At 49.5% G+C, this 26,308-nt stretch overlaps 2 long non-coding RNA genes across 2 annotated transcripts; one reads left to right on the forward strand and one right to left on the reverse strand.

The window, feature by feature from the left end:
• The first annotated feature begins 14,290 nt into the window (after positions 1-14,290).
• LOC107131878 (uncharacterized) lies at positions 14,291-19,222 on the forward strand. The gene is made up of 4 exons (XR_001495179.3): positions 14,291-14,821; positions 14,918-14,962; positions 15,935-16,051; positions 18,659-19,222. It is a non-coding gene; the product is annotated as an uncharacterized lncRNA (long non-coding RNA).
• LOC107131898 (uncharacterized) lies at positions 16,989-24,490 on the reverse strand. Its single transcript, XR_003031731.2, has 3 exons — positions 20,106-24,490; positions 19,097-19,166; positions 16,989-17,660 (listed from the first exon to the last, which is right to left on the reverse strand). It is a non-coding gene; the product is annotated as an uncharacterized lncRNA (long non-coding RNA).
• Positions 24,491-26,308: the final 1,818 nt, after the last annotated feature.

Raw genomic sequence — 26,308 nt, forward strand, 5'->3', positions numbered from 1 at the left:
CATCACAGGGGTGTGTCTGTGGTGGAAGCCCACAAGAACACCTTGAACCATTCCCAGAGGGCACAAGCCCTACCTTCGTCTGTACCCAGAAAAGATGATCCAGAAGCAGTCTGGTGTCAGAGCCGTGGTTTCCCTGTCTTTCCAGGTCAGAGCCAGAGGTAGTAACACCCAGCTGACCCTGAAGAAATGGGCAGATGCCAGCAGCTTAGGGACTGGATCACCGCTGAGACTGCTGGCCACGAGGAAATCGAGATGCTTCCGCTCCACGGGGCTTAACCATCAAGACAAGCGACTTCTCAAAGGAAACTGCTTCCACAAAGGAAGATGTTCAAAACAGTAATAATACCCTGTATCTCAGCCATCCTAAGAAGCATGGCCTTCACATTTTAATAGCTCTGAAATCAGGGTGCGTCTCCCAGTCTCTGCTGGCCAGGAGCCCTCTGGATGGAGTCACCATCGCCTGCCCAGCACTCTGGGATGGGTTTCTGTGGCTTGGAAGAAAACCCTGGAGACAATAGAGAAGCATTCTTTTAACCTTTAGGAAACAACCCCATCGTGGGTAAAGCAGACAGACGTGTTCAGCTGCATTCCTCACTGGGAATCAAATGTGGGAAGAGCCGCAAAAGGCAGGGCCAGTGTAAGGACCCTCACCTCTCAGTCTATCTGTGGAATTATTGTAAAAAAAAAATGCTGCTTCAGAGATTCCTTGGTGGAGATGGGCTAGGAGAGCACAGAGGGGCCTTCTAGGCAGCTGGAAAACTCGCTCCTGACCCTGATGGTTCAGTTCGGTTCAGTTCAGTTCAGTCGCTCAGTCGTGTCCGACTCTTTGTGACCCCATGGACTGCAGCACGCCAGGCCTCCCCGTCCATCACCAACTCCTGGAGGCTACCCAAACTCATGTCCATCGATTTGGTGATGCCATCCTACCATCTCATCCTCTACCCCCACCTCCTGATGGTGGTTACAGTCAATGAGGGGGTGCTGGTATACCAACCTCTGAGGGTAGTGGGGAGGGGGAGCCCTGAACTATAGCACTTGCCAGTTTCCATGGTGTAAATATTCCCACCATGGCGACTAAGAGTTTAATTTAAAAACTGGTTTGCAAAAGTCCTAGCTATTAATACTTAACAATCAGCCCATCACTGATCATACATGTACACATACATGGGTAAAAGCCCATCAGAAATACTTACGATTTGTGCATATTATTATATGAGAACTTTGGTTCCATAAAATGTTTCTAAAAAACAGAAAGGGAGAGTGAGGTCTGTATCACCAGTGCTGGCCGGCTCAGCGGATGATGTTGTGTGAAAAAGCATGAGCCTTGGCTACTCCCTGAGTCGGAGTCAGATTTTGTATGTGAAGAAGTTTATTTTTATATAAATTTAGTTTCATTTCACATAAATTTGTTTTCATACAAATTTCCTCTTATGTATATACAAGACTGTTGTATATAAATATACATATATACGATATGCATCTAAGTCTAAAAGGGTTCTTTCACTAAATAGGAAACAAACTCTAAGTGATAAAGTACCGTGTCTTAGTGTAACTGACAGCATTCCTATTTCCTAGGATATATAAAATACTACTATGTCTATGTTCAATGATGTGGATTTATTGAAATATACTAATGTGTTTTTTTCCAGTTTTACGGCTGTTCTCAAGAGCTGGTTAGAACTCTGGGCCAGCAATCACAAGATGGGTTCTAGGTCTAGATTTGCTGCTGTGTGACCTTGAGCAAGTCAGTTATCCTCTCTGACCTTCAGTTTTCCTACCTCTGAAATAAGGAGGAGGACTTCCCTGGTAGTCCCGTGGTTAAGACTCCAAGCTTCCACTGCAGGAGGGCACGGGTTCGATTCCTGGTTGGGAAAGTTCTACATGCCTCCCCAAGGGGGTGGCCAAAATAAAATAAAATAGGGATGATAATATCCTTTGGGGACTTCCCTGGTGGCTCAGTCAGTAAAGAATCCAACTGCAATGCAGGTGACCCAGGTTTGATACCTGGGCCAGAAAGATCCCCTGGAGGAGGAAATGGCAACCCACCGCAATATCCTTGCCTGGAAAATCCTATGAACAGAGGAGCCTGGTGGGCTACAGTCAATGGGGTCGCGAATATCATTTACCTTATATAGCTGCTGGGAAGATTAAAGGAGAACTGTTTGCAGCGTGATTGAGAGTCTTAATTTTAGAAAGGCATAAAAAAGCTCAACAAAGGGCAACAAATTGTTGTCACTGTCATTTCTTAGTCTCTCTGAGCCTCCATCTATCAAACAGACACAGGTCCCAGGTTTGCCAGGAAGATCCACTGAGCTGTTGCGTATAAAAGTGCTATGCAAACTAGAAAGTGCTCTGCTAACGAGAAAAAGTGGTAAGAACAGTCTAAGGAGTGTGTGCAATAGACATGAAACACCTCAGAGCATCAAGACCACGACTAGACACATTACCCAAGGGAGAGAGTGAAAAGGGAACCGTGAAAACACACGTCAAGGCTCAAACTCCACTTCCACACGTGGAAACATCTGCCAATCTGTGGTTAGACCTGCCGCCCAAGCCCTAGCCTCTTGGTCATTTCAGAATGGAGAAGTGGCCATGGGAACGGCCTCCTCATCTGCAGGGGACTGACGTAGGGGCTTGGATGGAGGGTGAGGGATGAGGCACCAGAGCTGAACTGAAAACATCCCCAGGGAGGTATCCTGTGCATTTCCACCCCACTGCCCAGCCGTACCGGGGCAAGACCATGTGGGCTGGCCTGGCACTTACGGAACCAGGCCTTCACAGATGAGAAGTGGGTTCAGATCCCAGCTCTGTTTCCCAGAGCCAAGTGGGCATGGACGCTCTCCTCTGTGAACCTCAGATTCCCCAGCTGAGAAATGAGGATAATAGTAGCTAATTTCATGTAGTTGGGAGAATTAAATAATATATGCAAAGTAGCACTGGGGAGGCAAAGTCAAGTCTGTCAAGTTCTATTCCCTGATGAATCAGACAGACCAACAGGGAGATTCGAGCCTGACGTCATGTACTTAGTGCTAAATAGGAAAGGAAGCATGAGGTGCTTTGAATGGGCAACAGGGTGCCATCACTCAGTATGGGGTGCTGGGAGGTTTTCTGGAGGAGCCGAATCTCATCAGATGGGTGAGAGTCAACTGGGTGGACGGGGCATTCCTGGCAGTTATGGCGGCACTAGCGAAGCTGGGAAGCATGAGGCAACTGTCTTACACAAAGGGTTCCTGCTACAAAGACAAACCCTCATCTTCAGGAGGGGAGTCACAGACACTTCTCCTTTATCCCGAGCCAGTGTTTGTACTCGGCAGGCAGCGAAACGGACTACTGCTGCTGCCCCTAAGGTTAGAGAGTGAGCTCCCTGGCACCTGGAGCATTTAAGCACAAATAGTCATAGGCCAGGTGTGGGCTTCCAGCCTCAAACACTTTCCTGTCTATGTTGCAGAGCGGGTTGATGCCTGTGGGCTCTGTTGCCCAGGCTCCCTTGCCAGCCAGTTTTCAGTTACGTTCTGCCCCATCGAGGCAGATGGAGGAGGGGGGCATGAAGGGAGAAGATGGACTATTCCTCCCACATTCGAGTCTGCCCCGGGCGGGGGGGGGAGGGGCGGGTCACTGGAGGCTGGTGTGTTTCCTCTGCGCTCCACCCAGCCAGGTTCCAGCTGGCACCAAGCAGCCCGGGATTCTGGGCCCTGCACACCCCAGCGCCTCCCCTGGTCCCTCCACCCATGGGTGGTGGCAGTTTCCCACGATGGCTGATCTCTGGGTTGACTCATCATTCCCCACTTTGGCTTCTCAGCTCCCCTATAAACAACCTAGGGAACCAGCACCCTGTTTTAAGTACATCTATCTGAAATACCCTTGGACTGCAAGGAGATCAAACCAGTCAATCAACCCTGAATATTCATTGGAAGGACGGATACTGAAGCTGAAGCTCCAATACTTTGGCCACCTGATGCGAAAAGACTCGTTGGAAAAGACCCTGATGCTGGGAAAGTTTGAGGGCAAGAGGAAAAGGGAGCGGCAGAGGATGAGACGGTCAGATAGCATCACCGACTCAATAGACATGAATTTGAGAAAACTCCAGGAGACAGTGGAGGACAGAGGAGCCTAGCGTGCCGCCGTCCATGGGGTTGCAAAGAGTCGGACAAGATTTAGTGACTGAACGACAACAATCTGAAATATCTAGAGTGTGTCTGTTACTTAACTAAACCTGAAATGACACAACTCCTTACTGAAAGTGTGAAGTGAAGTCGCTCAGTTGTGTCTGACTCTTTTCGACCCCATGAACTGTAGCCCACGAGGCTCCTCCATCCATGGGATTTTCCAGGCAAGCGTACTGGAGTGGGGTGCCATTGCCTTCTCCAGGGGATCTTCCTGACCCAGGGATTGAACCCAGGTCTCCCGCATTGCAGGCAGACGCTTTACAGTCTGAGCCACCAGGGAAGTCCTTACTGAAGCCACATGAAAAGCCTTGTCCTGAGAAATCAGGGATAGAGGTTGATCCAGAAGGTCCTTCATAAGCCTTTGACTCTCACCCGGGTCCTCCCCTCCCATCCCAGTGCCATCTTCCCTCTGATGTGGCACCGGACCGGCTGCCTCCACCCTGACAGGTAGGTCCCAGAGCAGAGACTGAGCCTCCTCCAAACCACCAGACAAGCCCAGTAGCTTTTCGCGGCCACCAGAGCACAGAGTCCTTCTGAATGGCTGGGAATAACTGCAGGGCACTGGAGGGGACCGCGCTGTTTTACACACTGGCGTCTGATGCAAGCCCGGAAAATCCACCAGTGCTCTCTGGGCCAGCATCCGCATTCGAGGAGGAAGAACGAGGTCAGAATGGGGAAGTGGCGCCCTCCAAACCCAGGCCTGGTGCCCTTTCTCCTCCTGTGTTGTCCTATGCCCGGGCACCTCCCAGGGGTCTTCAGGGCTGCTGGCACCCTGGCAGGGACTGCTGCTGCAGTGGCCTGGCCAGCCCCCCCTTGAGAAGGTGTTCTACACAGCCCTAAGTTTTTAAAAGTGACAAGCTAGGGATTTCCCTGCTGGTCCAGCAGTTAAGACTATCGCTTACAATGCAGGGGGCATGGGTTTAATCCCCGGTCAAGGAAGTAAGATCCCACATGCCACGGAGCAGCCCCAAAAATACAAGAACAGAAGTGAAAAGCTAGAGATAACTTAAGTGACATCAGCAGGAGTTCAGTCACAAAGCACAGTCGACCCACCCCTAGGCAGCTGTTTGACCAAACTCGATGTGCCCTGTGTGTTTGGGGTGCAGAGACCTCAGAGCAAAGGTCAGTGGCGGGGGCGGGGGTAAGGGATGAGATGGAAGGATAACTCGTTTTTCACAATAAATCCTTTATGCTATTTACATGGCCGAAATGGGCACAGCATTATTCTAAGAACAGTAAAGTTGTTTTTCATATTTGATTTTTTTAATAAAAAGAATGAGGTTGTGCTCAAGGTGCTGACGCGAAAACCTCTTCCTAATGAATGAACGATCACTGTGGGTAGTGCTCCCTTTGGGAGCAAAAGAGATTTACTTCCATGAGGAAAGAAAAATGTTTGAAGGCGCCCCGCCAATCTGTCGACAGAGGTTAAGATTTGGGGAGAGAGAGCTATGAAAGGGGGCCTTTGCTTTGTACTCTATACACTTCGGAATTGCTTCATAGTTTTACAGCGAGCTTGTTTTATTTTTGTCACTTAAAGACGAGAGGAAGAAAACACGTTTTCAGTTTAAAATGCCCACGGTTGGCCGGAGTCTCCTCTGGTCTCTGGGCACGTGGCTGGCTCAGCCTGACCCTTCTCTGGCTAAGGACGGGGGCAGTCTAGGAGCCCGCTCCATGCCCCAGACAGCTGTGTCTGTGCTTTTAGGACAACAGAGAAAGGAAAGGATGGGAGAGGGCTGGCAAAGACCCCGATGTCACATAAGCCTACCTCGTACGTGGAGGAGGTCAGAGGCTCCTATGTCTTCTCTGCGTTCTGCACCTAGTCTCATGCTTAGCCCTGCATGGAAAAGGAATCCAGGCAAATGAAGGGGTGGGAGGTGGGGAATCAGAGCTAGAGCATCCTGATGGAGGGTGGCTGGGGGGACCAGAGAGCAGACCCAGGTAACTGTAATCTGTGTGTGGATTAGACACATGATGTGCTCTATGTGGGGACTTCCCAGGCACCTCAGTGGTCAAAAAAACCCTCCTGCCAATGCAGGAGACACAAGAGATGAGGGTTAGATCCCCGGGTCAGGAAGATCCCCTGGAGGAGGACATGGCAACACACTCCAGTATTCCTGCCTGGAGAATCCCAAGGACAGAGGAGCCTGGCGGGCTCAGTCCACGGGGTCACAGAGTCAGACACGACTGAGCAACTAAGCACGAGGCCCCACGTGCTCTGTGCAGTCCCAAGAGGAAAGACTGGAGCCCCTGGGAGGAGATAAAGGATATAAAGCTGGGCTCTGCAAAAGGGAGAACTGCCAACAGACCTGCCTAAGACTGGACTGAGCTGTCTTGAGGGGTGGGGGATGAACGTCCTGTCATCAGAGGAGACCAAGCTGAGGTGGGTGATGCCCAGCAGGACTCTGTAGAAGTGACCAGTCAGTGGATGGAGGGGTGGGTTCTGGGACCTCCCTTCCACCCTGAGAGTCTGTGATCCTGTGACTGGGGGACCCAGGACTGGAACAGCCCCCTGCCAGTTCCTCACTTTGGGCCAAGTGCTAAGCAGACGGCTCTGCGAGCACAAGTCCCTCAAGCCTCCCAGCAAAGTCGCAGGCAGGGAGGAAACTCAGGGTCCCAGAGTGACACTGGCAGGCCCCACCCCTGCAGAGCACCTTCCTAGAGATGTCCCATGGGCACCCCCATCAGACTGATTGCACTGGGGAGAAAATGGCATTTCTAGAAAGACCCATCTTGCTAAGGATCATGAGCTGCGGATGGGCATTAGACGTCTGGGGTTTTTTGAGGGTGTGGCAACTCCAGGGACCAGTCCAAACCCCTGCCTCCAATGGGGGTACCTGGGAGAATACATTCCAGAGGCTCCCTGGGCACGTCTCTGAGCCCCTTTCTGGGGGCCTCCTGGGTCCCCCGCTGGCCCCCCACTTTGGTCTGTTCACATCTTCCCAAATCTGGGAACATTAGGCTCTTCTTGCCCCTGAGCTCCCCTACTTTGCACCCCACTGCCGCCCTTTAATCCACCCTGCCCACTCCCGGGGACCAAGGCCTCTGGATGGATGTCTCCTCCTCCCGCCTCCCAGCAGCCCTGCCCAAAACCCTCCTGCTCTTCCCCGATCTCAGCAGGACAGCCTCTCTCTGCTTCGAGGAAATGACACATGTCCTAAGACACATGCCCACCTCCTGAGATGGATACACAAGCCCCCTGTGAAGGGCCCCCAGCTGAGGATGGGGGGCATCGAGGAGGCACACGAGCACCCCGGGAAAGCCATCTACTGTTCCCATTAGGCCTTCCAGCTCCGGCCCGGCCCCCAGCCTCTCTCTGCTCTCCCTGCCCTGGCCTTCCTAGCACCTCGACCACACCAGCTCTTCCCTTCCTCCCCTGCCCGGGCACTCCCCTGAAGAGCTTCCCACACTGACCTCCCACGTCTTGGCCTCGGTCGGAGGTCACCTTCCCCAGAGGCCTTCTCTGGCCGCCCACTCAGCACCCAGCCTTGGAGGCAGCTCTCCCACCCATGCCCACCCTCCACCCCACACCGGGTCACCAGCCTGGAAAACTCTCCCTGGCCTCCGGGTTGACTGTCGGTTCCCAGCATCGGAGGTCACCTCGGGGGACCAGGACTGTCTGTTGTGAGAAGGGCCTGCCAGGCACGAAAGCAGGAGTGTTATAGATGCTCGTTTCAGGAACACATAAGCAGCACTTGGCAGTTTACACGCTGCCCTCCGGCCCACCACACGTTCAGTCCACACAAGCCCAGCAGCAGGTGGTCTCTCGTCCCTTCTGAAGATGAACAAAGGCTCAGAGAGGTGAAGGGACCTGTCTGCCTGAGGTCACACAGCCAGCAAGCGGCAGACCGGACACAGGCCTGTCTTTCTGATGCTAAAGCCCTTGCCCGCTCTTCGACAGGATGTTGTGAATTCCGGCCCTGGTAACACATTCTGTGGGCTGCTTCTCGCCTTGTGCCAGGAAGCCACACTGAGTCCTGCCCTGCCCAGCCAGTCACCCAGGGGCTGCTGTGGTCAAGGTCTGCTTAGGGACCAACTGTCCCCCAGGGGTCAGCTGTGCAGGAGGCCAGAATAGGCCTCGGCCTTTCCTGGCTGTGTGACCCTGGGACAGTCACCCACTCCTCTGAGCTTTGGTTTCCTTACCTGGAAAATGGACATCTTAATAACACTCACAGTCTGCTACAGAGCCAGAGTCCAATCAATGGAGACCATGATTAATGCTATGTATTCTTCTGCAAATAAATTAAAAGGTTTTCAATACAAAAGTACAACCTCAGTACATTCCTGTTACCAAAGCATTGCAAATAAAGCTGATGAGCTCCTAGCAACCGCTGTTGGCTTGGTGAGTAATTTCCATTCCTGACCTTTCCACTGCATCTGGAGAGACAGGCAGGGGAAGGGGCACGGCGGGGGGCGGTGAGTTAAAAAAAATGAGCATCACCATCCTGTATGGCTTGGCCTGAACTTTATTTTCCCATCAGCACTTTGTCTCAGAGACATTCTGGTGCTTCCAGGACGTGTTTCCCTCCTGCCTTCTACCTTGACCTTCACAGGCCCCGATGGGAAACAGGCAGGTGATATCCCCAGTCAGCAGATGGAAGAACTGAAGTTTCTAGAAACAACAACTGCCCCAGGTTACAGAGGAGGAAGGGGTGGAGCCACAGGAAAGCTGAATAGGGTGTCCCCTGGGATGATCCACCCACGTGGGGACAGGCTGCTCAGCGCACCTTCATCCACTCATGCATTCACTCACTCATTCATTCACTCACTCATTCATTCACTCACTCATGCATTCACTGCTTCATTTGCTCATTCATTCACTCAACCTTTGCCAGGGGCCTGTAGCAAGCCAGGCTTCCTGCTTCGAGGAAATGACACATGTCCTCAGACACATGCCCACCTCCTGAGATGGATATATAAGCCCCCTGCTAAGCACTCGCCACAGAGGATGGGAGGAGCATAGAGGATTCCAACAGGGGCCTCAAGCAATTTCTACTCCAGACGAGGGATGATAAATCCATACCTGCTCCCAAGACAGTGCAGGCCATTCAGACAAGAAGAGACGAGGACATTCGGGTCTGGGTTCTTTACAGTCCTAAAGACAGACAGACATTTTTTTATTACTTGAAAAAAGGAAAAAAATAGAAAGAAAGAAAGCACAAACCTGTCAGAAGTTATAACAGAGGTTCAGCTGGTAACTTGGAGCAAGAAATGGGGGTGACTGGAGGGCTTCGCAAGGCTTTACCCCAGCGGGTAAAGCCGGGAAGCCAGGAGCTGTCAGCAGAGCTCAGGCCCCATTAAAAAGGCCCCCAGACCCGAAGGTCACTTCCTCCCATGCAGTGGATGTGTTTATTTTATAGATCTGCCAAATGCAGGGGAGAAACCCGGGCTGCCAGGAGAGAGAAAAGCGGGGAAAAGTAAACATCGTCAAGCCGGTGTTTTACAAGCCGCATTAAATCCCCTCACACGACGAACCATGCGGCTGCTAAGGAGGACGACTCCGTAAAGTCTAGGGGATGGCGAGTTGCGAGATGCAGGAAATCAGATCATGGTGGATACAAACGCACGCGTGCTACACACTCTCACACACACACACACACGCACAGAACCGGTCCCAGAGGAAAGGGGTTAGGGAGAAAAGATACCTGCAAGGTCAGAACTCTGGGACCATCCCAAGCAGACTCCCTTGATTAGAACCCTCCAGGGCAGGGTCACCCGTGCGGGACAGCCGGGTCTCACTTCTTGTCCCCCTGCCCCTCCCAAAACGCGGAGGAGCTGGCCCTGGCTCCACTTCTCTCCCTCACACTCATCTACACATCTTGACCAAACCGTCAAAACCATCAGAAGGTCCTCCATGGGGGGGTGAGGGGTAGTGTCCAAAACTGCCAGCACCCCACCCCCTGGGTTGCAGGAAGAGACAGTTTTCCCCACGTGATGTGGCCTGAGGGCCCGATGAGACTTGAAAGCGCTCAGCTGCAGGGCCTGGTACAGTCTTGGTAAATGGGAGATATTATTTTTATGTCATGTTATTATCATCAGCAGGGACCTTGGGAGACCCTGTATTTGAGGTGGGGGGAGGTGAGGGAGATGGAAGAAGACTGAGGAAGCTGGAGCACAAGGGATCAGGGAAGGATTGCTGAGCAGTGTCCCAGCAGAGACCAGGCCCATCCAAGGAGCTCAGCGAGGGTCCACAGTAAGGTTAGGGAGCTGGGGTGAGGCCTGAGTCACCGGAGGTTACCTAGACAGCAGTCAGAAAGGAAAACTGGACATGGATGAGAGCAGGGACCCCCCAGGTCCCCTGAGGATGGAGTCTGAGCATGGGTGGTGGGGGAGGGGGTGGTCTGTCAGGAGGAAGGACCGGGAGTGGCCTGGAAAGATGTCTGGTGTCTGCTCAGTTGTATTTAGAAGATTTGCCCCAAAGTGTGTGACCCTGGGGTCACATCTGACCACTCCGAGGCTCAGTTTCCTCTCTGAGAATCTCAGGGTCCCTCATGCCCGCCATCTGTGGCTCAGTCTGACGCCTCCCACTGGCCCCACCAAGCGTGGTTCCTGCACACCCAAACCTGTGCCCTCCGCCTCACCCCGAGCCTCCCTAGCTTAGGCAGCAGCCAAGAATTTCTAATTGCCTCTCCCTCCAAAACAAACAGTCCAGGAGTCACGATCCAAGTGTCTTTTGGGTCTGCTGTGGATCTCCTTGAAGTCCCGCCTGGTTTCTTTTAGGACCCCTTTATACAAAACATCACTTTATCTGACAATTGAGAAACAGCTCCGGGTTCTGATGTTTGTTCTGGAGAACAGGTAACCTGGCAAGTCCCAGGCCGGTGAGTGCAGAGTTGAAATTATTCAAGGCCGCACCCCAGCCTTCTCAAGCACCTACCCAGACTGCAGAGGCCATGTAGTCAATTCATCCAAGTTAACAACGGGTTCTGCCAAGAGGGAGTGCCCGTCAGAACCCACATCCCTGTAAGCCAACTTCTGGGCAGGCGGGTGGTAAACTGTTCATTGTCTAGAAGACGGCCTGGGGCCTGGCGGGCGGGGGGTGGCGTCAGGGCCGCAGACTTTAGCATCTGCACCCCCCTCTGCAGGGCTTCTGAGGCCCCAGTTATGGTCACAGCCAGAGGAACCAGCAGCATCACTGCATTTTGGGGGAGCCCAGGGCAAGCTGTGATCCCCAGTCTCTCGGGGGCCACACAGCTGGCAAGGCAGGACAACTGGGTGCCTTTGTGGGTCACACCCAACCTCACCTCCTTCCTGCCACCCTGCCCCATGTCTGATGCCCCAGGGAGGGGGGAGCGACAAGACTGGGACCCGTTGTGGCCCCAGCACAGAATCCCCACTGCCTTCCTGACGCCCCTCTGCACCTCCGAGTGGTGGGACTTCTGCCTTGGGGACCTACAGGTCAGCACACAGCCACCAACGGTCTCCAAGAGAGGGTGGGGCCCTGGATTTCCAGATGTTTCTGTCGCCCAGTGGTTCCTAAACGGTGGGGGTGGGGGGCACATGAGTATGCCCTGGAGTGGGTGGAGAGGGCCTCATTCGAAACCTGACTACACAGACCCCACTTTGGACTTGCGAAACGGAACCCCTAATGTCCTGGCCCTGGAATGTGCCCCTGGGCCCCTAACAAGGCCACAGTTCTTAAGGCACAATCCCAAGAGCCAACAGACCAGGATGGAGCCCTGATTCAGCCCCTTATGAGCAGCGCAGCCTTGAGCAAACAACTGAACCTCTCTGAGCCTGTATTCTCATCCCTCGAGTGAGGGTAATACTGGCACCAATGAAACAACGCGAGAGAATTCGAGACAGCGCCCAGTGCAGACAGAGAGACGCCCAGTAAACACCGCTGCTGTCATTGCAGTCGCTGGGTGGTAGGGAGCCTGCTTGCTCACTTTCAGGCTGGAAGCTCTCTCTGCCCTGCCTTGCTGACCAAATTGCCCCTCCCAGTCGGATTGCCACATGCAGTTGCCTAGTCTGCGCACTGCACAAAGTGCTGTCGGCGGCACTGGGGCTGGAATCCAACCTGCCTCCACTGAGCCAGGCATGCTGGCATGTGAGCTGTGCCCACAAGGGCCATGTTTTCTACTCTTTCCAAAAGCACCACACGGGTAGCGACGGGTTTTGCGGAGCTCAGGCCACTTCCCATCACGGGGCCGGTATCAGCCTTTGCCAAGGACTGTCATCCAGCCCCGGGTCACTGGAGCCTGCCTGGTTCGTAAAATTATTTATATGGAGGACAACTCGGGAAATTTGAAAATCCATTTATTATTAGATGAATTAGGAAATGCTTGTTAATTTCCTCAGGTCTTGGGTTACATAGAAGAGTATCTATATTCTTATCAGATGAATGTTGAGTTATTTAGGAGGGATATGTTGTGAAGTTTACAGCTTACTTTGAAATATTCCAGCCGAACTGTAGGGCTAGAGATAAAGAAAGGTATAATATAAATGGGAAAACACATGTGACCAAGTGACAACGGTCGTCACATTTAATGGTAGATGTATGCATGTATGCTTCCCCAGTGGCTCATCGGTAAAGAATCTGCCTGCAGTGCAGGAGCCCCAGGTTAGATCCCTGGGTCAGGAAGATTCTGGGGAGAAGGGAAAGGCTACCCACTCCAGTATTCTGGCCTGGAGAATTCCGTGGACTGTATAGTCCGTGGGGTTGCAAAGAGTGGGACACAACTAACACTTCTACTACTACTGTATGCATATATGTTAGACTAGTCTTGCATCTTTTTATGTGCTTGATAATTTTATAATAAAGATATTCAAATAATAAGTTTTAAGAAGGGAATGGTGAGAAAGGGGCTCTCGAGTCACCTGAGTGCCCGTTGTCCTCTCCTCAAGGTGCTCTGCTGTCTTCACCTCCAGGAGGGACCCTCCTGGGCGGACTCCTGTTTCCTTTGGGGATATGGGGGACACAGCAGATCCACTCAGAACACTCAGTGGCACTGACAGGACCTTCCCAGGGTAGGAGCAATGAGCAGCTCATGCCCCCCACGCCCTCCTCCCAGGGTACTCTTTTGGGAATGAGAAACTCTAAAGAGGGATGTTCCTTGCTGTACTTTGCATAGTCAAAAAATGGAAATAGTCTAACTGTCCATTTACGGGGAGTTGAAGGCATAAATTTAACAGCCATGTCTCTGCGCCTTGTGACATGGAAGTATGTTCAATAACATCCTGAGTGAAAAAGCAAATTGCAGAACAATATGTAATGCTTTTAAGAGAAAACAGTCCCTACATATGTTCTGGAAGGTGGCCCACTGATCTATTCTCAGTGGTTATTTCTGGAGTGTGAGAGTAGGTGACGGAGAAGAAACTCACTTTCCACGTCAACCACGTTTGCATTTTTTGAAAATCACAAATGCATTTTGCATTACAGTTCTACACAGATCTCAGATCACTGACTACCCTCTGCACAGTGTAGTAATACCAATACCCACATAGGACTGCAGGGAGATCAAACCAGTCAATCCTAAAGGGACTCAACCTTGAATATTCATTTTGGAAGGACTGATGCTGACGTTCCATAACCTGATGGAGAAGAGCCAACTCACTGAAAAAGACCCTGATGCTGGGAAAGATTGAAGGCAGGAGGAGAAGGGGGAGACAGAGGATGAGATGGTTGGACGGCATCACCGACTCAGTGGACCAGAGTTTGGCAAACTCTGAGAGATACGGAAGGACAGGGAAGCCTGGAGTGCTGCAGCCCAGTGGGTTGCAAAGAATCGAACATGACTGAGCAACTGAACAATAACAGAACATACCACATGCCAAGGATGTTAGGCATATTAACTCAGTTAATCCACATATGATTTAACACACACTACCATCCTCATCCTTCCCGGTTTACAGGTGAATGAGACACAGCTCTTTAAGGAACTTACCCAAGGCCACACAGTTAGTGTCGAAGCTGGGATTTGGACCTGGGCAGTTCTTCTCTACCAGTAGTACCATGACAACTCTACTGTATCAGCACAGAGGCCTGGACACAATGCTGTTCCATTTCCTCCTCGTGGAGCTCTCAGAAGGGCTCCTTGCCTGACTCGAGACTCCCAGAGCAACTGAGGAGCCTGACTGGAGATGGTCGGGGTGGCAGCATGATCTGAAGCTGGGGGAGGGGCCCATCTTCTTCTAAGGAGGAGAAGAGACGGGCACCGGAGGAATAAAGTAGACACACGTGTATGTACAGGTGACACAGACACCACCAAGACCACCCAGGGTTAATCCTGCAAATCAAGGCCCCAGCTGCTCATTGGACAGATGAGGAAACTGAGGCCTGGAGACAGGAAGTGCCCGAGTCTGGATGAGTCTGGTCAGGACCTTGCAGAGGAAAGCGGAAGAACAAAGACCGCCCTTCACCCCACAGGCCTTGCCCCACGTGGTCTTGTTCTCCACAGGCAGTGAGGATGTCTTGAAATCCTATCTGCTTCCCGTGAGCAGTGAAAGGTGAGGCCGCCGGGGGGAGCCAGTCACGGCTGGGACCCGACCGCTCCAGCGCACCCCATCCTCGGCATCCCTGGGGCGGGGCCTGGACAGAGGCAATGCCACGCTGGCCTGGAGCCACACCTTAGAATTCTGAGAATAAGCAGCAGCCCCGACACCCTAAGGACACACCCCGGTGTTCGCAGTGGCAGATCTGAGGCGTGAAATTGCGGGTAATTTTTATTTCCTTCTTTGTACTTTCCCACAGTTTCCAAATTTTTATTGGGTGAGCACTTAGAAAAAAATTACTGTTTTTTTTTCCCCTCCAGGAGAAACCAAGGACGTATCGCAGGAAGTAATTCATCCAAATGAAGGTAAAATGTGTGACTCTTGTTAAACGAGAAGAGAGAATAGGAGAGGGCGCAAGGGGGACGACCAATATTTGTTGGGTGCCTATTACGTGGCAAGCATAGGGCCAGGGACCCCTCATCCATTATGTCTTCAATGCTCACACCGACCCTGGGAGTTTAGCGCCTTGATCCCCATTTTACAGATGTGGACGCTGAGAGTGAAAGCATCTTTCCACTCACCAAGCTGCCTCTCCAAGAGGTGGCAGAAAATGCAGCTCTAAAACCAGTTTGGTAATTTCCCTGGCGATGCAGTGGTTAAGAATCCACCTTGTAATGCAAGGGACACGAGTTTGATCCCTGGTGTGGGAACTAACACCCCACATGCTTCAGAGCAACTAAACCCCACAACAACTGAGCCTGCGTGCTCTGGAGCCCACGTGCCACAACCAGGGAGTCTGCTGCAATGAAAGATCCCGCATGATGCAACTAAGACCTGACACATATTAAACAAACAAGCAAACCAGTTTGCTTTAGAGTATCCATTATCTAGGGCTTCTTAGAGAAGAGTCACCAGTTTCTCACAATACAGCTGCCCTTCCAGCTATTGTTTGCCAAGTCTTTTGATGACAGCAGGTCATTTTTATGTTCTGTATACAATGTTTTATCCGGAAGTGTTAATGCCTAATGCAGATAAAGCTGCAGTGGATTCCGTCTGCCATTTGGTTGCCGGTAGCACAGAAAATCAGTACAAACTTTTTTGGAAGCAATAGGTGACAATAGAGCAAGACTCATAAACAAGTTAAGATCTTTTGACTCAGGAATTCCATTCCCAAGCATGTATTTCTAAGAACTACTTCAGCAGAAAAAAATAGAAATTGACATGCATAAAGATGTTCATGTCAGTATTAACTACAATAGCAAATGACTGATAACACGACAAATGTGATTTTGTTGTTCAGTTGCAAAGTCGTGTCCAACTCTTTTTCGACCCCTTAGGCTGTCCATGGGATTTTCCAGGCAAGAACACTGGAGTGGGTTGCCACTCCCTTCTCCAGGGATCTCCCCGACTCAAGGATCAAACACACATCTCCTGCCACATCTCCTACACTGCAGGTGGGTTCTTTACAGCTGAGCCACCAGGGGAAGCCCCAACAATGTGATGGGAGATGCTTTAGAAAGTGGCTTTTTATGATGAGTAGTTTTTCTGAATGTGGTAGCCAGCCCCCAAGTTGCCTTCCGTGAGTCTCACCTCCTGGTAGTCATGCCCTGGTGAAGTTCCCTTCTTGATGCTGAATAGAACTGACTTAGTAACCAGTAGGGTTGGGTAGAAGTGACCATGTGTCACTTCTAAGGAGAGGTCCTGGAAGATGTTGCAGCTTCTGCTTTGGTCTCTTGATTATTCACTCTGGGGGAGGCCAGCCACCACACTGTAAAGAAACTTAAGTCACGAAGAGGGCCTGGGGCCTCCGGCCAAGAGCCAGGTGAGTGCACCACTTTGGGAATGGATGGCCAGCCCCAGTCAAGCCTTCAGATGACTGCAGCCCTACCCAACATCTCAAGGGCAAATTCATGACAGGCCCCAAACCAGAACTGCCCAGTTAAGCTGCTCTTGACATTCTTAACAGATAGAAACTATGAGAGACAATAAATGCCATTGCTTTAAGTCACTAGGATTTGGGTCATTTGAAAGCAATACACATGATGGAATTCAAACAGGACGAAAGTAAAAAGTGATTAAAATATTGTTACTCACACAATAGCCGTAGTTTCACAAACACGATGAATTTCACAAATACAATGTTAAGCCAAAGAAGCCAGATACCAAAGAGGACATTCTCTGTGATTTTATTGGCACAAAGATCCTAAATGTGCAAAGTTAATCTTGGCTGTCTGCATAGTGGTTCTTTTTTGGGAGGGGAAGCATGGTGGCCACCGGGAGCAGTTAGCAGGGGGCCTCCAAGTGCTGATAACGCTTCACTTCTTGGGCTGGGGGCTATATGGTTTAGACAAGATCGGCCACATTCAGGGTGGTATGGCCACAGACTGGGGGCTGTATAGTTGAGATCATGGGTATGCTTTTTTTGTAAAAACTCATCAAGCTGTACATTTATGACTCATGCTCTAGTCTGTATGCACACTATATTTCAACATGAAATATTTCTAAATGATCATTGTATGGATACTGTTTGAAATCTAGAGACCGAAAATGAGGTTCTGGGCCATGAAAAGGGAAGAACTTCAGGAGAGTCTGTACAATGATTTGCAGTCCTGTAAAACACACATATGGAAGGCAAGATGGAAAAAAGATGAAATGTTTGTGTTGCGAGGCAGGGATTCTGGGCAACTTAAAAATCTTTTAAGTGTTTCATTTAGGAATGTATTAGACTGTCTTGTCAGAGAGAATGAATAAAGGGCCAAGAGGTATAATATATTTTCACAGGGGGGTCTAACCAGAGACTAAAATACGATCCTATAAGGAGTAAGCTTTTTATTCACCCAAAATTTGACCACCCAGAATAATGCCTTCCCAGAGATTTCACAAGCTGTTCAAGTGCGGTTTCTCTAGCAGAATCAGTTATTGAAACTGCCGTCCTCATTAAGCAGAAAAGTGGGCGCCCGTGCTCAAGGTTCGCGGTCCGGCTGGGCGTGGAGAGAAGCTAGGCCAGGTGGACAGGAGGTGTTGGCGACGTGGTGGGCAAGCAGAGCAGCAGGTATTAATTTGCTGTAAAGTAAGGAAATTTGCGGGCCTGGAGGAACTCTCCCAGTGCTGATAGTAATAGAATCAGAAATATCACCTTCAAATCCCCAAACAGCTGCAGGCTCAGAAGACAGTGGAGAAAGTTCTCCAATTTCACTGAGCTATAAATTTTGGATTTCCCATAACAGCTTTCCAGAACAGGTTCCACATTGTTCTCAGTAGAAATCACACATTACAGTATTCGGTAGCATCCTGAAGACACAGACTCTGGCGCACTCCTTCCGTATGCCCTCTCCCAGCTCAAAAACCGTCAGTGGATTCCCCCACTAACCCCCAGCACAACCTTAAAAAGTGTCTCTGGCCCAGCACGGTAAAAAGTAACAACTCCAACCCAGGCACCCCAGACTGTGTCACCGCCGGCCACCTGGCCAAGAGCCCACTGTATCTATCACCTGGGAACTCCCTTCACCAGATGATCTTTACATGGGGAAGGGCTTTCTAAGCTTCAAAGCCGTGGAAGAAACCACAGAGGAAATGCTTGACAGTCCCACGCTACATAAAAACAAGAAATTCCGGTGCGATTAAGAAAATCAAGCAAAATTAAAAGACAAACAACTGGGGGAAAAAGTTAGCAACAAATACCACAGACAGATGGCGAGGGCCCTTACTTTATAAAGAACCCACATAAATCAGTTTTGAAGATACATATACAAAGATGCTCATGGATAAAAGGGCAAATGGCTTAATAAAAAGCAAATATAAGAGGCTAACAAACATGTGGAGGCGGAAAGAATGCTCGATCTCTCTAAAGGTCAAAGAAACGCAAATAGCAATAAGATAGATTAAGTTATCAAAGACACTGCTCCCTGCTAACTGAAGCACAGAGGGATAGCATTCTCGTGTAGGCACTGGGGCGTGTAAATTCGTGAGATATTTCTGGCAAGCCACTTGGTGATCTTTATCAAAAGCCTTAAAAATGTTCCTACTTTGTTCACATTTTTTTTTTTTTACTGTTTCTTTAGAAACTTTTCAGCAAATAATTTGGTGATATTTATCAATCTTCTTGAGATGTTTGTACTTTGGACTCAGATTTCTGATTATTTTCTCCGAAATCTAAAAGTTGACATGCGGCTGAAGATGGATGTACGTAAAGACATGTCTGCTGCAATGTGAACAGGCTATAACGAAAAGCTGGAAAGAACCTAAGTGACCTACAGTTGGGGAGAGGGTGAGGCAATTACCGTACGTCCTTGTGACTAAAAGCACTGGGTAAAAAACCTTGTAACAGTCAAGGGTTCCAAACGGTGTGGGGAAACACTTATGAGGTAATAGGTTTGCAGTGGGAAGTAAGCTCTCAATTTCTTAAAGAAAAAAAAATTTTAGCCAATAGAAGGGAACCCCACACATGGATTGCCTCTGGCTGGTGAGCTTAGGGGAAATTTGTATATGCGCTTCTTTACCGTTTTCCGTGATTTTCGAAATGTCTTCAGTGTGCAGAATTACTTTGATAATCACTTAAGTAGTTAAAATCTGTAAAAAAAAAAAAAAATTATTCTCCTTGATACAGTCGATTTTTCTAGTGAAAAGCAATTGTTCCTTTATGAATTGACACGTAGGTTCAATAAATATTCGTGAGCAAATGAGTGAATAATGCTTTTAAGACTCTTGTGAATTATTTCTCACTTTCTGCTTTTATTGCCTGGTTATTTGTGTATATGTCTTTCTCCCTTGTGACCCTGGAAGGTCTCAGAAGGCAGAAATCACATGTCTCCATTTATTCACATCCAGCCAGTGCCTTGAACCCAGGAGGAGCTCCAAAAGTTATTTTTAAATGAATGGAGCATATCATACAGTTATGTGTTTTTTCATATGAGATAAAGATTCAGGATGCCAAAGACTATGACAAACCCAAGCCTCCTGAAGTAGAACTCCCTGAAAGCCAAGAACAAGGAGATCAAAACAGGGGTTCTAGTGGCGACTCTGCCCCAACCTGGAAGCCATCAGGTGTTTATGCCAAAGCTGCTGTCTGGTCCTGAAAGCACTGTCCTAGGAGCCCTCATGCTGCAGGTAATACCTACGGGACCCTGGGCAAGTCGCTCATCCTTAGTTCACTCATGGGTGAACCAAAGACGCTGGAGTACTTCTAGCTTGCTGTCACTAGGATTTCTAAAAAGCATCTGATAGTGAAAGTTGGTTTGGAATACCAAGGTGAAAGGGATCTTCAGAACACGGCAGAATTGTTCTTAAAAAAAAAAAAGCAAAACACCCTGTATTGATAAACCAAATCAATAATGTGCACCCGTGAGCTGGGCTCCACTTCACTGACATTTTTGTCTTTCTCATCAATCTTAATAATTAAATTAGGCAACCTTAAGGTTCTGGCAAGGACCCTGGGATTCCTGGAGCATCTGTAGAGATAAGCAACAATTCCTCTTGCAGTCAATGATTTCAGAGAATGAGATGACTCACTGAAATGTCAGTGCTTCCAATGAGGGCAGAGAATGGAGAGGATCCTGGGCTTTTCTTCTCTTGCCCCTCCTTGGTCCAGAATTCTCCCATTCATCCGCAGCAGGTGGTTTCGCTGGTGTACAGTGACCTCTGCAGACAGCAGGGTGTTGCATGTCTGTCTCTGAGCGGAAGAGGAGAGGCCCCTCCTGCTCTCCCCAGACTCCCAGAGTCCCCTCTTATCAACCAGGACCCCCTCGATCACACAGAAATGGAGCGCTGGCCCTGAATCTTGGTTCTTAGTATTAGAGCCCTGAGCTCCGCGTCCTTTGTCCCCACTTGCATGCACTTCAGAGACTGGAGCTGTGCATGGTGTAACCAGGAACTCCCAAACTCTCCACGAGAAAAGTCCAGTGGGAAGCTCAGGGCTACTCCACCACAGTGCCAAGGAATCAGGCTTCATGTGTCCCCAACTTGAGCTCCTTCCAACACTGGAGAGGCGACAGCCCGGAATCCAGTGCTCTGGAGCCAGATGGCCTCCATCCGCTCTTGACTGCATGAGCTTGGGCCAATTACTGAAACTCTGGATGCTCAATGTTCCTTATCTTTAAAATGGGGTTAATACTACAAGAGACAAGCTGAAAAGATGAAACAGTTACTTATATTAAAAATATATTTATACCTATACGTGTATAAAGTCGCTGCCGTCTCTGGGGTCGCACAGAGTCAGACACGACTGAAGCGATTTAGCAGCAGCAGCGGCAGCATATAAAGTCGGGTAATTGACAGGGGCTTCCCTTTTGGCTCAGAAGGGGAAGAATCCGCCTGCAATGAGGAAGACCTAGGTTCGATCCCTGGGTTGGGAAGATCCCCTGGAGGAGGGAATGACTACCCACTTCAGTATTCTTGCCTGGAGAATTCCACGGACAGAGGAGCCCCAGTGGGCTACAAGTCCATGGGATCACCAAGAGTCAGGCACATGGTGTTTAAGGAAAAGCATTTATTCTTCTTTGAGGAAATCAGAGAACGAAGAAACACTGGAAGGAACGGAAGCAGGTCCATTTCTTATAAGAAATGAGATCAGAAATGGGTGGCTGGCTTTTTCTTCCCACCCCCGCCCCCCTCCCCCAATGGCCGTCCCAAAGGCAGCTAGCCTCCCTTGAGGACAATGCCCCCTCCAAGGCCGTCTACAGGCGGGGCCCTCCTCCCGGGGGACAGGGTCAAGTTCAGCGCGGGGAGCCCCCTCGCGGAGGCACCGGGGCGGGGCACCTTGCGGGAGCTGGACCCAGGAGTAGGGGGCCCGCCCCTGGCGCGAGGGCGAAGCTGGGAGGAGGCCCGGGCCTTAACGTCGGCTGCATCCCGGCCCCCGAGTCCCAACTGCCCCCAGACCGGCCAAGAGTTTCGCTTCCGAGACTCTTCCTCCAGCCTTCGCGGGCCCAGTGCGTGCAGTACTGCGCAAAGAGCTGCAAGAAGCGGCTCCGCGAGCAGCCCCGGGCCGGGGGGCGGGTGGGCAAACCAGAGCCCCCCGGCGACCTGACCTCAAAGCAGGGGCCCTCACCCCCTGGCCGCCACCCCCCGAAAAGGGTGCAAGCCGGGCCCGCGGGGCCTGCGGCGGGCGGCAGGGGCGGAGATGAGCGGCGGCGCGGGGTGCGTCGGTTCGCCACAGGAAGGAGGGAAGAGGCCGGAGGCGCCTTCACAGCGCGGCAGCCCTGACAGATCTGATAAAAGAGGAAGGAAGCCCTCGACGCGGCTGAGCCGAGCTGCCGGCTCCCCAAACCGACGAGGTCCTGCAGCTGTCACGGCCCCTGCGGGCGCGCGGCGGCCCGGCCAAAAGACCGGGGAGCCTGCGCCCCCTGCCGGTCGTTCGGAGCGACGGGCCCGGAGAGCCGGCCTGGCTGCGGGGACCGGGGCGCGGCCACCGCCTCCTCCGCAGTTCAGTTCACAGTTCAGTTCAGTCGCTCGTCGTGTCCGATCTTTGCGACCCCATGGACTGCAGCACGCCAGGCCTCCCTGTCCATCGCCAACTCCCGGAGTTTATCCAAACTCATGTCCATGGAGTTGGTGATGCCATCCAACCATCTCATCCTCTGTCGTCCCCTTCTACTCCCGCCTCCACTCCTAGGTGGTAAAGGCCGTGGGTGGATAAGTCCCCGAGGCCGGCCGGGGGCGCGGATACGGGGCTTGCCTGGGCCTGGATCCTCTATCTTCGGCTCCCTGCCAGACACCGCAGAGAAAGAATTCTCAGGTTTGCTCCAGCTGGGCTCTGCTTACCTAGTAGTGTTTAGTCGCTCAGTCGTGTCCAACTCTTGCGATCTCACGGGCTGTAGCCCGCCAGGCTTCTCTGTCCATGGGGATTCTCCAGGCAGGAATACTAGAGTGGATTGCCATTCCCTTCTCCAGAGGATCTTCCTGACCCAGGGATGGAACCCGGGTCTCCTGCGTTGCAGACAGATTCTTTACCCGTTTGAGCTACCGGGAAGACCCTGGCAACCCAATTACCTTGGCAGTCCAGGGGTCGGAGCCAAGCCCACCCTACTGAGAAAAATATAGAAGCCCTTCTAAAGATGGCAGAGCACCGCTCCGGGGCTCTGATTTTGCTGTCACTTCCTAGCTGTGTGACCTTGAGCAAGTCCCCTGTGCTTCAGTTTCCTCATTTATAAAATGGGAATCATAGTCTCCACCCCACAAGGTTGTAGGGAAGACCGAGTTAATACATGTAAAAGTGCTTAGAACAGCTTCCTGGCTTAGTGCACATATGTCTGTTAAATTGTTTAAATTTCACTGTAGCGTGAAGGCTTGTTGAACTTGCTGTAACTGCTTCCTTATTCTGGGGATTTTCTTGCTGTCTATATAATAAAATTTTATATATATAAAATTTTATTTCTTTTTGCCTGTGCTGGATCCTCCTTGCTGCTCAGGCTTTCTCTAGTTGTGGAGAAGGGCGGCTGCTCTCTAGTTGTGGTGGAAGGGTTTCTCATTGCCCTGACTTGTCTCCTTGTGGAGCACAGGCTCTAGGCAGGGGCAAGCTTCAAGAGTTGCGGTTCCTGGGCTCTAGAGCACAGACTCACTAGTTGTGGCACAGGGGCTTAGTTGCTCCGCTGCAGGGGGAAAAATAAATAAATCTTCCCCCAGCAGGGGTCAAACCTGTGTCTCTTGCATTGACAGACTCTCTACCACTGAGCCACGAGGGAAGCCCTCTTGCTGTCTTTCAACCAAGCCAATTTTCTTTCAGTTCCACTGCATTGGGAGAACTTACTTTGTATGATGCCACTCCTTTGAAATGTGTGGAGGCTTGCTTTCTGGGCCAGCATATGGACTGCTCTGCTAAAACCTCTGTGTGCACCATGAAAAGAATGTACTTTCTGCAGCTGTCAGATGTAATGTTCCAATGTCAATTAAGTCAAATTAGTTAACTGAGTTATTCCATACTGAGTATGTGGGTGTGTGTGTGGTTCATTTCCTGCTTTTTCTATTAGTTAGTGAGAGAGCTGTTAAAAATCTCCTGAATGATGGTGAATTTGTCTATTCCTCCTTTCAGCTTCACTAACTTTTGCTGTATGTATCCAAGGCTGTGTTATTAGATGAGTATAAATTTAGGAGTCTTGTATCTTCCTAGTGAATACAACTGTCATAATTATAAAAGGGCATTGCAATGGCAACCCACTCCAGTACTCTTGCCTGGAAAATCCCATGGACGGAGGAACCTGGTGGGCTGCAGTCCATGGGGTCGATAAGAGTCGGACACAACTGAGCAACTTCACTTTCACTTTTCACTTTCATGCATTGGAGAAGGAAATGGCAACCCACTCCAGTGTTCTTGCTTGGAGAATCCCAGGGACGGGGGAGCCTGGTGGGCTGCCGTCTATGCGGTCGCAGAGTCGGACACGACTGAAGCGACTTAGCAGCAGCTTAGCAGCATACGCGTCTATATTGTAAAATGTCCTTCTTTGTCTCTGGTAAATACTTCTTGCCTCAAAGCCTGCTTTTTATAATGGTTACACCCAACTGAAAATAAATAAAAAATAAAATACAATGGTTACATGCACTTTCCTGTGGTGTTACATCTGTGAATTTCAAACTTTCTGTGTGGTTACGAAGTTTGTTTCTTGTAAATGTCATATATTGGGTTTTGATTATAAACAGTTTCATACTCCCTTTTAGTTGGATTGTTTACCCCACTTATATTGACTATAACTAATTGTGTAGACTTTATAGCTAACCTTTTGCTGTTTTCCAACTTTTGTTCCTTTAGTCATTTTTCCTTTTGGAAAAATCACTGGATTTTTTAAAAATTCCATTTTCCTCTTGCATCTTTGATAAATGTATTACTGTACTCTTGAAGCTTAGATTTTCAAGCTATTTTTATAGTTATCCTACTGCTACTGCTAAGTCACTTCAGTAGTGTCCAACTCTGTGCGACCCCCGAGACGACAGCCCACCTGGCTCCGCTGTCCCTGGGACTCTCCAGGCAAGAACACTGGAGTGGGTTGCCATTTCCTTCTTCAATGCATGAAAGTGAAAAGTGAAAGTGAAAGTGAAGTCGTGTCCGACTCCTAGCGACCCCATGGACCGCAGCCCACCAGGCTCCTCTGTCCATGGGATTTTCCAGGCAAGAGTACTGGAGTGGGGTGCCATTGCCTTCTCTGATAGTTATCCTAATAATACCTAATCTTCTCGAGATTACAATATTTATTACAGTTTTGTTTTAATTAGCAGTTTTACTACTTGCCAAGTACAAACAACCCTTTCTTCCACCCTCCCACACTACTATACATGCATAACATATAACCGTTATATATTCCATACTACATATTTTTAACAATATATGTCCTCAAGACATTACTGTGGTTTAAAAGTCAATATTCTTTCATATTTGCCTATATACTCTGTTCATTGCTCTTCATTCTTCCTTCTGGTTCTATACTACCACCTGGGGTCATTTTCCTTTAGGCTGAAGTACTTCCTTAAGTATTTTTATAGCACATGTCTGATGGTGCTTAATTCTCTCAACTTTTGTCTGTCTGAAAATGCCTTTAGTTTGCTTTTGAGAATATTTTTACTAAGTTGGCAATTCTAAGTTGGCAGACCTTTCTCAGGAGTTTTAAGACTCTGGCTTCCAAAGTTTCTGCTGAAGTCAGCCACTGCTCCTTTAAAGGTTATGTATTTCTCTCTGGCCGTCTCGAGAATTTTCTGTCTTGGGTTTCCAGCATAAGATATTCTTAAGTGTGCCTTCTGGTTTTGCTTTTACTCCATAATGAATTTGCTGAGTTTTACGAATAGGTAGGTTCAAGTTTGTCAACAGTTTTGGAAAATTCTCAGCTATTATTTCATCAAATATTGATTCTGCCCCATTCCCTTTTGTCTGGGACCTCAGTTACATGTATCTTTAGGTTGTGTTCATCATGTTTCTCATGCTCTTGGCTTTTTGTTTAGTTTCTACATTCTTTTACTCTTTGCTTCCATTTGAATTTTTCTGTTGGCCTATCTGCAAACACTAATCCTAGCTCCTGCTGTGTGCACTCTGCTGTTAAACCCACACAGTGAGTTCTTCATTTCAGATTTGAGCTGTTATTGCAATATTCTTTTCAAACAGCTTTATTGAGGTTTCACTTACAAACTGCAGAATTCACCCATTTGAGGCAAACAAAATTTTTTTAGTAAATGTGTTAAGTTGGGCAGCCATTAGCACAATTCCCCCCCCTTTCTTCTTTAAGAATATATTCTGGTTGACATCTAAATTGAAATTTAAGTCAAATACAAAGGAAAGAGACATCACTAGCTTTGCCAATAAACCTGTCTATACGCTGTTTATCCAAAACTTTTAAGCAGGCAGAATGGCCCCCTTGTAACTTTTAAAAATTGAGATATAATTCCTATATCATAAAGTTTACCTTTTAAAGTATACAACTCAGTGGGTTTTAGTATATTCACAAAGTTGTGCAATCATCACTCTTAGCTAATTCCAGAACATTCATTTTCATCACTCCAAAAAGAAACCTGTACTCACTAGCAGTTATTGCCCATCCTCTCCTTCCCCGGCTCTTAGCAGCCACTAATTTACTGTCTCTATAGATTTGTCTATGCTGGCCATTTCATATACATGGAACCATATAATATGTAGCCTTTTTGTGTCTGGCTTCTTTCACTGAGCATGTTTTCAAGGTTCACACTGTAGGTTGTATGAGTATTTTTTTAATGGCCAAATAGTATTCCATTATATGGACATT

The sequence above is a fragment of the Bos taurus genome, chromosome 2, assembly GCF_002263795.3.
Source record: "Bos taurus isolate L1 Dominette 01449 registration number 42190680 breed Hereford chromosome 2, ARS-UCD2.0, whole genome shotgun sequence".
NCBI classification, from domain to species: Eukaryota; Metazoa; Chordata; class Mammalia; order Artiodactyla; family Bovidae; genus Bos; species Bos taurus.